Source organism: Triticum aestivum, chromosome 2B, assembly GCF_018294505.1.
Source record: "Triticum aestivum cultivar Chinese Spring chromosome 2B, IWGSC CS RefSeq v2.1, whole genome shotgun sequence".
Taxonomy (NCBI): Eukaryota; Viridiplantae; Streptophyta; class Magnoliopsida; order Poales; family Poaceae; genus Triticum; species Triticum aestivum.
The window spans coordinates 716,608,173-716,622,341 of NC_057798.1; positions in this window are offsets into that span (position 1 = coordinate 716,608,173).

A 14,169-nucleotide genomic window follows, 5' to 3' on the forward strand; every position below is an offset into this window, starting at 1 on the left:
TCGGCTTTTCCTGTCCTAGGTGCCGGGCAAGCCATTCGTCTCGGATGTTGTGCCTGAAGGCTGCAAGGGCCTCTGCGTCCGGACAGTCGACTATTTGATTTTTCTTGGTTAGGAACCGTGTCCAGAATTGTCTGGCCGATTCCTCTGGCTGCTGGATTATGTGGCTTAGGTCATCGGCGTCTGGTGGTCGCACATAAGTGCCCTGGAAGTTGTCAAGGAATGCGGATTCCAGGTCCTCCCAGCAACTAATTGACTCTGCTGGCAGGCTGTTAAGCCAATGCCGAGCTGGTCCTTTAAGCTTGAGCGGGAGGTATTTGATGGCGTGTAGATCATCACCACGGGCCATGTGGATATGAAGGAGATAATCCTCGATCCATACCGCGGGATCTGTTGTGCCATCGTATGATTCGATGTTTACGGGTTTAAAACCCTCGGGGATTTGATGATCCATTACTTCGTCTGTGAAGCATAGTGGGTGTGCGGCGCCCCTGTACTGGGCTATATCGCGACGTAGCTCGGATGAGCTTTGTCTGTTGTGTTCGGCCTGGCCGTATTTATCATATCCGGCGTGACGGTTATCGTCACGTGACGTGGGGCGCCCACGCGATCCGTAGATCGATCTTGTTTGCCTTGCCTTATCCTCCAATATGTCTCGCAGGTCTGTTGCGTTTCCCCGTGCTCTGGTATTTTTGGAGCGGCGCCGGGGTGCAGCTTGAGTTGAGGGCCGAAAGGCCTCTCTGTCGCGGCCACGGGGTGGCCGATCGGGCGCATCGTACGCTGGTGATGTAGGTTTAGTTGCTTCCTCCTCTAGTTGGGGTAGCAGCCTGCGCTTTGGGTAGCTCTTGGAGGGGCGTTCGAGTTTATACTCTTCGGCCGCCAGGACTTCAGTCCATCTGTCGGCTAGCAAGTCTTGGTCAGCTCTAAGTTGTTGCTGTTTTTTCTTGAGGCTGCTTGCCGTGGCCATAAGCCTGCGTTTGAAACGCTCTTGTTCGACGGGATCCTCTGGCACGACGAATTCATCGTCGTCGAGGCTTGCCTCGTCTTCGGAGGGAGGCATATAATTGTCGTCCTCGACCTCCCTGTCTGCCGCTCTCTCATGAGGGCTGGCTCCTCCGTCCTCCTGCGCTGAATCCTGCTGGAGGGGGTTGTCTTCGGCACTGTCCGGGGTGTTGTTGTCTCCAGTGCCGGACTCGCCGTTTTTGCTTTGGCGGGATTTAGAGCGGCGCCGCTGACGTTGGCGCTTGGGTTGCTTCTTGGAGGGGTCGTCCTCCGTTTTTTCATCGCCATCCCCTGCTTTAGGGGTGTCCACCATGTATATGTCATATGACGAGGTGGCTTTCCAGTGCCCTATAGGTGTTGGTTCTTGGTCGTCTCCTTCATCGGCGTCCATACCGTCGATGTCTTCGGAGTCGAAGTCGAGCATGTCGGTTAGATCGTCGACAGTGGCTACGAAGTGGGTGGTGGGTGGGTTTCGAATTTCTTCGTCGTCCGCATCCCAACCTTGCTGACCATAGTCCGGCCAGGGCTCTCCTGACAAAGAGAGAGAATTTAGTGAATTCAGGATATCGCCAAAGGGCGAGTGCTGAAAGACGTCCGCGGCGGTGAACTCCATGATCGGAGCCCAATCGGGTTCGATCGGAAGGGGTGCGGAAGATTCGGAGTCCGGAAAGGAGTCCGGCACCTTGGAGTCACAGGCCTCGCAAAGGACTAGGCCGGTATTCGGCTCGATCGCCGTAGAAATTGCGGCTCCTGGGGCGGCGTCCAACCGTCCGTCCCCAACTGGCGTGGTCGGCTCCGAGCTAGGGGTCGGAGCGGACACCTGAGCGGCGCTCTGGGCGCTGTCCGGCGGCAGAGCTAGATCATGCCCATCGTGACAGTGCGGCACGCTCGATCGTGGCTCGAATCCGTCGAATATCAAGTCCCCGCGGATGTCGCCCGTGTAGTTTAAGCTTCCAAATCTGACCTGATGGCCAGGGGCGTAGCTTTCGATCTGCTCCAGATGGCCAAGCGAGTTGGCCCGCAGTGCGAAGCCGCCGAATACGAAGATCTGTCCGGGGAGAAAAGTCTCAGCCTGGACCACGTCGTGGTTGATGATCGAAGAAGCCAGCGGGCCTAAAGGTGACGACACAGAGGAACTCTCAATGAAAGCACCAATGTCGGTGTCAAAATCGGCGGATCTCGGGTAGGGGGTCCCGAACTGTGCGTCTAGGCGGATGGTAACAAGAGACAAGGGACACGATGTTTTTACCCAGGTTCGGGCCCTCTTGATGGAGGTAAAACCCTACTCCTGCTTGATTAATATTGATGATATGGGTAGTACAAGAGTTGATCTACCACGAGATCAGAGAGGCTAAACCCTAGAAGCTAGCCTATGGTATGATTGTTGTTCGTCCTACGGACTAAAACTCTCCAGTTTATATAGACATCGGAGAGGGCTAGGGTTACACAGAGTCGGTTACAATGGGAGGAGATCTTCATATCGAATCGCCAAGCTTGCCTTCCACGCCAAGGAAAGTCCTATCCGCACACGGGACGAAGTCTTCAATCTTGTATCTTCATAGTCTGGGAGTCAGGCCAAAGGTCATAGTCCGGCCATCCGGACACCCCCTAATCCAGGACTCCCTCAGACACACCCAAGAAGAATGTGTTATAAACTCACTGGTTGTTGGTCGTAGAAGGTGCAAGCCGCCCGGTGCGACATTCTACGTTGCTCCAACCTATTGGCCGTCATTGGTGCACAACACAAACAAGAAAGCAAAGAATAGGTTGTAAGCAATTGGTCGAACACCTACAATGCGAGAAGAAGACAACCGGTCGACTGCTCGATGAAGCTAAGGTGCTCGCCGCGCTGGATCAAAATGCCTGGGAGGGCCTTGTTGATGCCGGGTGGTTGACTTTGCAGCGAAAACACGATGATTATGTGATGTGGCCGCTGATGCCCACAAGTATAGGGGATCAATCGTAGTCCTTTCGATAAGTAAGAGTGTCGAACCCAGCGAGGAGCAGAAGTAAATGAGAAGTGGTTTTTAGCAAGGTATTTTCTACAAGCACTAAAATAATCGGTAACAGGTAGTTTGATAGCAAGATAATTTGTAACAAGCAAGTAACGGTAACGGTAAATAAAGTGCATCAAGGTAGCCCAATCCTTTTGTGGCAAAGGACATGCCAAAATGGTCTCTTATGATAAGCAAAGCGTTCTTGGGGGTACACGGAAATTTCATCATATCACTTTCATCATGTTGGTTTGATTTGCATTCGCTACTTTGATAATTTGATTGTGGGTGGACCCGTGCTTAGGTGTTGTTCTTACTTGAACAAACCTCCTACTTATGATTAACTCCCTCGCAAGCATCCGCAACTACGACAAAAGTATTAAGATAAAATCTAACCATAGCATTAAACTTTAGGATCCAAATCAGTCCCTTACAAAATAGCACATAAACTAGGGTTTAAGCTTCTGTCATTCTAGCAACCCATCATCTAATAACTACTCCACAATGCATTCCCTTAGGCCCAAATATGGTGAAGTATCGTGTAGTCGACGTTCATAGACATCACTAAGGGAATCACAACATACATATCATCAAAACATCGAACACATATCAAGTTCACATGATTACACTATTAGGGAAAAGCCTAGCAGTAGCGCTGGTTTTTGGCCTATCAGTAGCGCTACAGCTAAAGCTTAGCAGTAGCGCCTATTGGCACTCGCTACTGCTATATCTGCTTAGTAGTAGCTCTTTCCAGAACAACCGCTACTGCTTATTACTAGTAGCGCTTTCCAAAACAACCGCTACTACTATTATTCCGTATTCTATTTCTTTTGAATTTTAGGTCGTATTCATACACCTTTATACAATTTTTCATGCAGTAGCAATTTAGAGAATGTTTTTACATTATAATGAGTTATTAAATCACTAGGTGAAAGAACCTTGGATTAGTTTCAAGTGCATGGATCCAAAGTAACCAATGGTCACTTTGGATCCATCCATTTGAAACTAATCTGCGGTTCTTTCACCCAATGACATAATAACTTATCATCATCATCATCATCACCATCATCATCATCATCATAATATCATTAACAACTTATCATCATAATATATGATTGTCATATAACTCCTCCTCATCATCATTTTCATCCATGAGACATCATATAAAAGCTTGGTCACTAGTTATAATGACAACTCCTCATAATCATCATCATAGTACTCATAATCACTACTCCTACTCAGCATCACCATCAAGTCTAAGACATTGTAGCACATAATAAAAGCCTCTCATCATCATCATAGTCATATATAATCAACACTAACTAATTTTTCTTAATACTTAGGACCTACTCCTCTCTCCTAGCTAAAATACCATAAAACAGATAAACCGGTCCTTCACCATAATGGAGAATGGACATAAACCTATCTCCAACTTGTGGCTTGTGCACATTCATTTTGTCTCCAATATTTGCGTGTGCACATTCATCATTCTGCTCCATTCTTTGATTTTGAGCCTTCCATCATCTGAAGAAATCGAGTATGCAGTATGGTAAGCCTTCAAAGGAGTTGGTCGTAAGCTAACCATATGCATATCACCTTCGGTAAATAGCATGTCAGGCACAACCTGCTTCGGGAGCCTCTGTTCAAAAACATAATAGTAACATATATAGTTAGCAATGTACTTTACTTAAAAATAATGTATGCAATGAATTTACCATCATTAACAAAATCTTACCAAGTTTTTGGCAATGAAGTTACCATCAAGCAATTTATGGACTAGTGGCACGTATCTAGTATAATTTGGGCTGATAGAGTGACTGGTTTTAAAGGCCTCAACATCTTCTATGAATGAGACAAGATAACCTTTCTCCTCACAATTAAGCTTGGAATCATAGCTATAGTATGTGTTGTCTACTACCTTCCGAGTATTTCTTGAAGCTAAGAAATAAGCTGACAATTATAAATAAATAAGTTTAGTACCGACGAACACCAAATATTTTTAAATTAACAACATAAATTACTGAACTTAGCAAATTAGTTCGACAAACTCACATCTAGGCAAAACTGGAGGCATATCCACATCCACCCAGATGTCGATATTATCATCATCATCATAATCTTCGAGGTGAATATAAAATCTTATTCGCATTCCCTCCTCAAATCCATATGCTTTGCAGAGAGCTTCCCAATTATAGCAACCGAAATGGGAGCGATCGACCTCATTGTACATCTTAACCAGAAACTCATAACCATGTTTAGTTCTTAAGTGAGCCCTCCTCGTCTCCACATTCTCAAAGTCATCTAAACCAAAACCAAGCTTCTCCAATACATATGTTCTAGCATGGCACGGGATGTACTAATCGAATTGAAAAAAAAAATCCATAAATTACACGTTGAACAAAAGAAGCACAAGTGATGATATTAGTTACGATGAAATGCTTGTCATTGCGTACCGTGCAAACATCAAAGGTCTTTTCCAGCTTCATGGTGAAAAACCTATCGTTTTGCAGGTGAGGAAACCTATCGCACAAACCCCGGTCATCGTAGCAGTACCTGCACTCCGAGATCCCATCGTCATTAGACATCTCCTATGTTCAAAATTCAAAATTATAACTCAATGGCAAAACCCAAAAAATACGGCATGACCTTTGGTAAGAAAGGACATATTGAGTGCCTGAAATTTGTCGGAATGGAAATTAATCGACACTCATAGGCCACGTATCGATGGTCATTGCATTTCAATGGTTGAAAATATGAACAAAAACATTTCAAAATATCTTATATATAATCCTAACACTAAATAAACTAGTTTTATTAACTACTTATGAAATAAACTAGTTTTATTAACTACTTACTAAATAAACTAGTTCTATTAAGCACTTACAATAAATAAACTAGTTCTATTAAGCACTTACTAAATAAACTAGTTCTGTTAAGCACTTAATATAAATAAACTAGTTATATTAATCACTTACTAAATAAACTATTTCTATTAAACACTTGCTAAAAATTCTACTACCCTATTCCTACCCTAAATTTTCTTACTTCTGTTTTATTCAAAACACCTAAAATAGTCAAAAAAATATTCTATTAAAAAACCTTCATTCTACGATGTCTACATTCTTAAATCTACATTTAAATTACTTAAAATTTGCAAGAACAGAGACAAGGAAAGGAGGGAGGAGAGAGGAGGGGGAGGGGCGGCTGGAGGAGGAGGGCGAGGGGCCGGCCGGAGGAGGAGGAGGGAGGGGCGGTGGGAGGAGGGTTGTCGGTGGAGGAGGGAGGAGGGGGCGGTCGGAGGCGGAGGAAGGAGGGCATGGTGGGAGGAGGAGGGAGGAGGGCACGGTGGGAGGAGGAGGGATGGAAGGAGGGAGTACCTCGGTGGCGGACGGACGACGGCGGCGGCGACAGCGGACGACGGGTATCGGCGTGGGCAAGAGTGACTGAGAGATGATACGTCCATTTTGCATCATGCTTTTATATCAATATTTATTGCATCATGGGCTGTTATTACACTTTATATCTCAATACTTATGGCTATTCTCTCTTATTTTACAAGGTTTACCATGAAGAGGGGGAATGCCGACAGCTGGAATTCTGGCTGGAAAAGGAGCAAATATTGGAAACCTATTCTACACAGCTCCAAAAATCCTGAAACTCCACGAAAGCTATTTTTGGAATTAATAAGAATTATTGAGCGAAGAAAGCACATGAGGGGGCCCACACCCTGGCCAGGAGGGTGGGGGCGCGCCCACCCCTATTGGGCGCGCCCCCTGTCTTCTGGGCCCCCAGGTGGCCCTCGAGTGCCCATCTTCTACTATATGAAGGCTTTTACCCTGGAAAAAATCAGAGGCAAGCTTACGGGACGAAACTCCGCCGCCACGAGGCGGAACCTTGGCGGAACCAATCTAGAGCCCCGGCAGAGCTGTTCTGCTAGGGAAACTTCCCTTAGGGAGGGGGAAATCATCACCATCTCATCCCCAACAATCCTCTCATCGGGAGGGGGTCAATCTCCATCAACATCTTCACCAGCACCATCTCCTCACCAAACCCTAGTTCATCTCTTGTATCCAATCTTGTATCCAAAACCACAAATTGGTACATGTGGGTTGCTAGTAGTGTTGATTACTCCTTGCAGTTGATGCTAATTGGTTTACTTGGTGGAAGATCATATGTTCAGATCCTTTATGCATATTATTACTCCTCTAATTATGAACATGAATATGTTTTGTGAGTAGTTACGTTTGTTCCTAAGGACATGGGTGAAGTCTTGCTATTAGTAGTCATGTGAATTTGGTATTCGTTCGATATTTTGATGAGATGTATCTGTCTTTCCTCTAGTGGTGTTATGTGAACGTCGACTACATGACACTTCACCATTATTTGGGCCTAGAGGAAGGCATTGGGAAGTAATAAGTAGATGATGGGTTGCTAGAGTGACAGAAGCTTAAACCCTAGTTTATGTGTTGCTTCGTAAGGGGCTGATTTGGATCCATATGTCTAATGCTATGGTTAGGTTTACCTTAATACTTCTTTTGTAGTTGCGGATGCTTGCAATAGGGGTTAATAATAAGTGGGATGCTTGTCCAAGTAAGGGAAATACCCAAGCACCGGTCCACCCACATATCAAATTATCAAAGTACCGAACGCGAATCATATGAGCGTGATGAAAACTAGCTTGACGATAACTCCCATGTGTCCTCGGGAGCTCTTTTCTCATTATAAGAAATTGTCCAGGCTTTTCCTTTGCTACAAAAAGGATTGGGCCACCTTGCTTGATTGTTTTCTTCTGCCAGAGCATCGTTTTCTTCCCGATCGGCGAGCATCTACAGCCGGGCGCCTCGTATGCCCGGGCACTGATAGATCATGATTTTTTCATCTAGACAGACGGGTATCAAACGCCTGGGCAAGGTGGCCCAATCCTTTATGTAGCACAGGATAAGCCTGGACAAATTCTAATAATGAGAAAGGAGCTCCCGAGGACACATTGGGAATTATCCTCAAGCTAGTTTTCATCACGTTCATAAGATTCGCATTTGGTACTTTGATAATTTGATATGTGGGTGGACTGGCACTTGGGTACTGCCCTAACTTGGACAAGCAGCCCACTTATGATTAACCCCTATTGCAAGCATCCGCAACTACAAAAAGGAGTATTAAGGTAAACCTAACCACAGCATTAAACATGTGGGTCCATATCAACCCCTGACGAAGCAACGCATGAACTAGGGTTTAAGCTTCTGTCACTCTAGCAACCCATCATCTACTTATTACTTCCCTATGCCTTCCTCTAGGCCCAAATAATGGTGAAGTGTCATGTAGTCGACGTTCACATAACACCACTAGAGGAAAGACAACATACATCTCATCAAAATATCGAACGAATACCAAATTCACATGACTACTTATAGCAAGACTTCACCCATGTCCTCAGGAACAAACGCAACTACTCACAAAGCATATTCATGTTCATAATCAGAGGAGTAATAATATGCATAAAGGATCTGAACATATGATCTTCCACCAAGTAAACCAATTAGTATCAACTACAAGGAGTAATCAACACTACTAGCAACCAACAGATACCAATTTGTGGTTTTGATACAAGATTGGATACAAGAGATGATCTAGGGTTTTGAGAGGAGATGGTGCTGGTGAAGATGTTGATGGAGATTGACCCCCTCCCGATGAGAGGATCATTGGTGATGATGTTGGTGATGATTTCCCCCTGCCGGAGGGAAGTGTCCCCGGCAGAACAGCTCCGCCAGAGCCCTAGATTGATTCCGCCAAGGTTCTGCCTCGTGGCGGCGGAGTTTCATCCTGTAAGCTTGCCCACGATTTTTTCCAGGGAAAGAGTGATGATATAGCAGAAGATGGACGCCAGAGGCCCACCAGGGGGCCCAGGAGATAGGGGGCCACGCCCTATAGGGGGGCGCCCCCCTATCTCCTGGACAGGGTGTGGGCCCCCTGGCCTATTTCTTTCGCTCATAAATTCTTAATAAATCCAAAACTTTGTTTCAGGAGTTTCAGGACTTTTGGAGTTGTGCAGAATAGGTTTCCAACGTTTGCTCCTTATCCAGCCAGAATTCCAGCTGCCGACATTCCCCCTCTTCATGGTAAACCTTGTAAAATAAGAGAGAATAGCCATAAGTATTGAGATATAATTTGTAATAATAGCCCATAATGCAATAAATATTGATATAAAAGCATGGTGCAAAATGGACGTATCAACTCCCCCAAGCTTAGACCTCGCTTGTCCTCAAGCGGAAGCCGAAATCAAAAAATATGTTCGCATGTTTAGAGATAGAGGTGTCGATAAAAATAAAATACGGACATGAGGGCATCATGATCATTCTAATAATAGCAACATATATAGATTTTGTCATATTATTTTCTATGCTCAAGTAATAAGCAATTCACAATGTCAAGTATGGTTCATAAACTTCATTGGGAACTAACAAACTATAATCTCAGTCATTGAAGCAATTGCAATTTATCGTAACATCAGAAAGAGTCAACAATAAAACTTTTCAACAAGCTCACACACTCAACTATCTTGTAGTCTCCCATAATTGCTAACACTCACGCAATACTTGTGGTTATAGAGTTTCAGCCGGATACTGAGAAAGATAGGGGCTTATTGTGTTGCCTCCCCCGTATTCACCTTTAGGTGATGTCAACAATAATAGCCTATGCCAACTTGCATCCAATTGGATATATGTATCATGATCTTTCAAACACGATGAGCTTGCCAAAGGATAAAATGAAAAAGGGAAAGGTGAAGATCACCTTGACTCAAGCAAAAAGTAAAAACATAAAGTAAAAGATAGGCCCTTCGCAGAGGGAAGCAGAGGTTGTCATGCGCATTTAGGGTTGATGCACGAAATCTTAATGCAAAAGTACGTCACTTTATATTGCCCCTTGTATGTGGACCTTTATTATGCAATCTGTCGCTTTTATTACTTCCACAACAAGTTCGTACAAAGCTTATTTTCTCTGCACTAATAAGTCATACATATTTACAAAACAATTTTTATTGCTTGCACCGATGACAACTTACTTGAAGGATCTTACTCAATCCATAGGTAGGTATAGTGGACTCTCATGGCAAACTGGGTTTGAGGATATTTGGAAGCACAAGTAGTATCTCTACTTGGTGCAAGGAATTTGGCTAGCAAGAGGGGGAAAGGCAAGCTCAACATGTTTGGAAGGTCAATGACAATATACTTTAACTGAGATGTCGGAAAATATATACCATTACATTGTCTTCCTTGTCCAACATCAACTCCTTTAGCATGTCATACTTAATGAGTGCTTCACAATCATAAAAGATGTCCAAGATAATATATCTATATGTGAACCCCTCTTTCATTATCACTTCCTATTAATTGCAACGATGACCAAGGCTACGTTCATCAACTCTCAACAATTTTTATGCCTCATACTTTCTATGTGTGAAGTTATCACTATCCATAAGATCAATATAAACTCCTTTTGTTCTTTCTACTTTCACAAGATCATAGCAACATAGCAAAGCCCTTGACTCAACACTAATCTTTATTATAGATAGCACACAGACTCGCTTACATAAAGAGATCACAATGCAAAACTCAAAACTACTTGATATCAAAACTTCAATCTACTAGATCAAGATACTACTAAAAGGATCGAACTGAATAAAGCGGTAAAGGTAGGAGTACTGTGATGGTGATACGATACCGGGGCACCTCCCCCAAGCTTGGCAGTTGCCAAGGGGAGTGCCCATACCCATGTGATTATTTCTCCTTCTTCACGGTTGGTGTTATGATCTTCTTGGCGATGATGCCCTTCAGGATACGGTTCTCCTCCTCGAGCTTATTGACTTGTTGTTTGAGGTCCATAATTTCTTTATGGAGCTTGCCCGTAATGGCCAAAGCTCCTTTTACCCAAGGATGTTGCATAGCTTCTGGAGAACATGTAAAACTCTTTTTCATATTTTCATAAGAAAGAAATCTAGAGTTGGAAGGGATGACCGGAGCAGGGACAGCCAGGCTAGGTAGTTCCCCTATAGTGAATTCTGCTTGGAGACGAGAGGTAACTTCTTGATCTTCCTCCATGGCATCTATCCTTTTCAAATCAGCCTCCATCTCATCCTCCGTTAATGGTCCAAAGTGATAGGCATCGTTATTCGCTCCTGGACCTAGCGTTGGGTGAGACACCCGACTCTCCCCAACTGATTCCTGAGAAGACATCTTGCTTTATTCTGCAACAGGAATAGCTCGAAATGAAAACAAAGGATAATTGCATGATACGATGGTCAAAACCTTCGAGAGTATATATAATGAATTTTTACCGACCATAAAATGTAACATACAAGAAAACGGAGCCCGGGAGGCACACGAGGTGCCCACGAGACAGGGGGCGCGGCCTCCTCTCTCGTGGGAGCCTCATGTCCCTTTCGGACTACTTCTTTCTTCCTAAAATTATTAAATAATCTAAAACTAATGAAAATTGCCATTAGAGTTGTTTTGGAGTCGGTTTACTTACCGTACCACGTACCTATGCCTTTTCGAGTCTGGAACATTCTGGAAAGTGTCTCTTATGTATTCCTCAGGGGTTAGGGTTTCAATAATGTTAGTTTCAACATTGATAGGATTACCTGAAATATAATGTCTAATTCTTTGACCGTTTACCACCCTCAGATTTGTGCCTTCGAAGTTGTTGATTTTTAAAGCACCAGAATGATAGACCTCCTCGATGACGTAGGGACCTTCCCATTGTGAGAGAAGTTTTCCTACAAAAAATCTTAAACGAGAGTTGAATAATAACACATAATCTCCTACGTTAAACTCGCGCTTTTGTATTTTCTTATCATGCCAGCGTTTGACTTTTTCTTTGAAAAGCTTGGCATTCTCATATGCTTCGGTTCTCCATTCATAAGGTGAGCTAATATCAAACAACCTCTTCTCACTGGCAAGTTTGAAGTCATAATTGAGCTCTTTAATAGCCCAATATGCTTTATGTTCAAGTTCGAGAGGTAAATGACATGCTTTTCCATAAACCATCTTATATGGAGACATACCCATAGGATTTTTGTATGCAGTTCTATAGGCCCATAATGCATCATCAAATTTTTTGGACCAATTCTTTCTAGATCTATTCACAGTCTTTTGCAAAACTAATTTGAGCTCTCTATTGCTCAACTCTACTTGACCACTAGACTGCGGGTGATAAGGAGATGCGATTCTATGATTGACATCATACTTAGCAAGCATCTTACGGAAAGCACCATGAATAAAGTGTGAACCACCATCAGTCATAAGATATCTAGGGACTCCAAACCTCGGAAAAATAACTTCTTTAAGCATTTTAATAGAAGTTTTATGATCAGCACTACTAGTTGGAATAGCTTCTACCCACTTAGTAACGTAATCAACAACAACTAAAATATGTGTATAACCATTAGAGGCAGGAAAAGGTCCCATATAATCAAAGCCCCAAACATCAAACGGTTCAATAACAAGAGAATAATTCATAGGCATTTCTTGACGTCTACTAATGTTACCTATTCTTTGACATTCATCACAAGATAAGACAAACTTACGAGCATCTTTGAAGAGAGTAGGCCAATAAAAACCAAATTGTAATACCTTTTGTGCAGTTCTATCTCCAGCGTGGTGTCCTCCATAAGATTCAGAGTGACACTTGCGTAGGATTTGTTCCTGTTCATGCTCAGGCACACAACATCTAATAATACCATCTACTCCTTCTTTATAAAGGTGTGGATCATCCCAGAAGTAATGTCTTAAATCATAAAAGAACTTTTTCTTTTGCTGGTATGTGAAACTAGGCGGTATATATTTAGCAACAATGTAATTAGCATAATCAGCATACCAAGGAGCAGTACGAGAAGCATTGAAAACCGCTAATTGTTCATCAGGAAAACTATCATTAATAGGCAGTGGGCCATCAAGAACCTTCTCTAACCTAGACAAGTTGTCTGCAACGGGGTTCTCAGCTCCCTTTCTATCAATAATATGCAAGTCAAATTCTTGGAGCAAGAGAACCCATCTAATGAGTCTAGGCTTAGCATCTTTCTTTTCCATAAGATATTTAATAGCAGCATGATCAGTGTGAATAGTAACTTTGGAATCAACAATATAAGGTCTAAACTTATCACATGCAAATACAACTGCTAAGAACTCTTTTTCAGTAGTAGCATAATTTCTCTTGGTAGATTCAAAAGTCTTACTAGCATACTAGATAACATTCAATTTCTTATCGACTCTTTGCCCTAAAACAGCATCGACAGCATAATCACTAGCATCACACATAATTTCAAAAGGTAAATTCCAATCAGGTGGCTGAACAATAGGTGTTGTGATCAAAGCTCTCTTAAGTGTTTCAAATGCTTCTACACAATCATCATCAAAGACAAAAGGAATATCTTTTTGCAATAAATTAGTCAGAGGCATAGAGATTTTAGAGAAGTCCTTATGAACCTCCTATAAAAACCGGCATGACCAAGGAAACTTCTTATACCTTTTATGTCCTTGGGACATGGCATCTTTTCAATAGCATCAACTTTGGCTTTATCAACTTCAATACCTCTCTTGGAGATCTTGTGCCCCAAGACAATGCCTTCATTAACCATAAAGTGACACTTTTCCCAATTCAGGACGAGACTAGTGTCTTCGCATCTCTGCAAAACTCGATCAAGGTTACTCAAACAATCATCAAAAGAGGATCCATAGACGGAGAAGTCATCCATGAATATATCACAAATCTTTTCACAAAAATCAGAGAATATAGCCATCATGCATCTTTGAAAGGTAGCAGGTGCATTACATAAACCAAAAGGCATACGTCTATAAGCAAAAGTACCAAAACGGCAAGTAAAAGTAGTTTTAGATTGATCCTTCGCGGACACAGGTATTTGAGAGAAGCCAGAATAACCATCTAGAAAGCAAAAATGTGTGTGTTTGGATAGCCTTTCTAGCATTTGATCAATAAAAGGTAAAGGGTAATGATCTTTCTTAGTAGCTTTATTTAACTTACGGAAATCAATTACCATCCTATAGCCTGTAATAATTCTTTGCGGGATCAATTCATCTTTATCATTAGGAACAACGGTAATACCTCCCTTTTTAGGGACACAATGGACAGGGCTTACCCATTCACTATCAGCAACGGGATA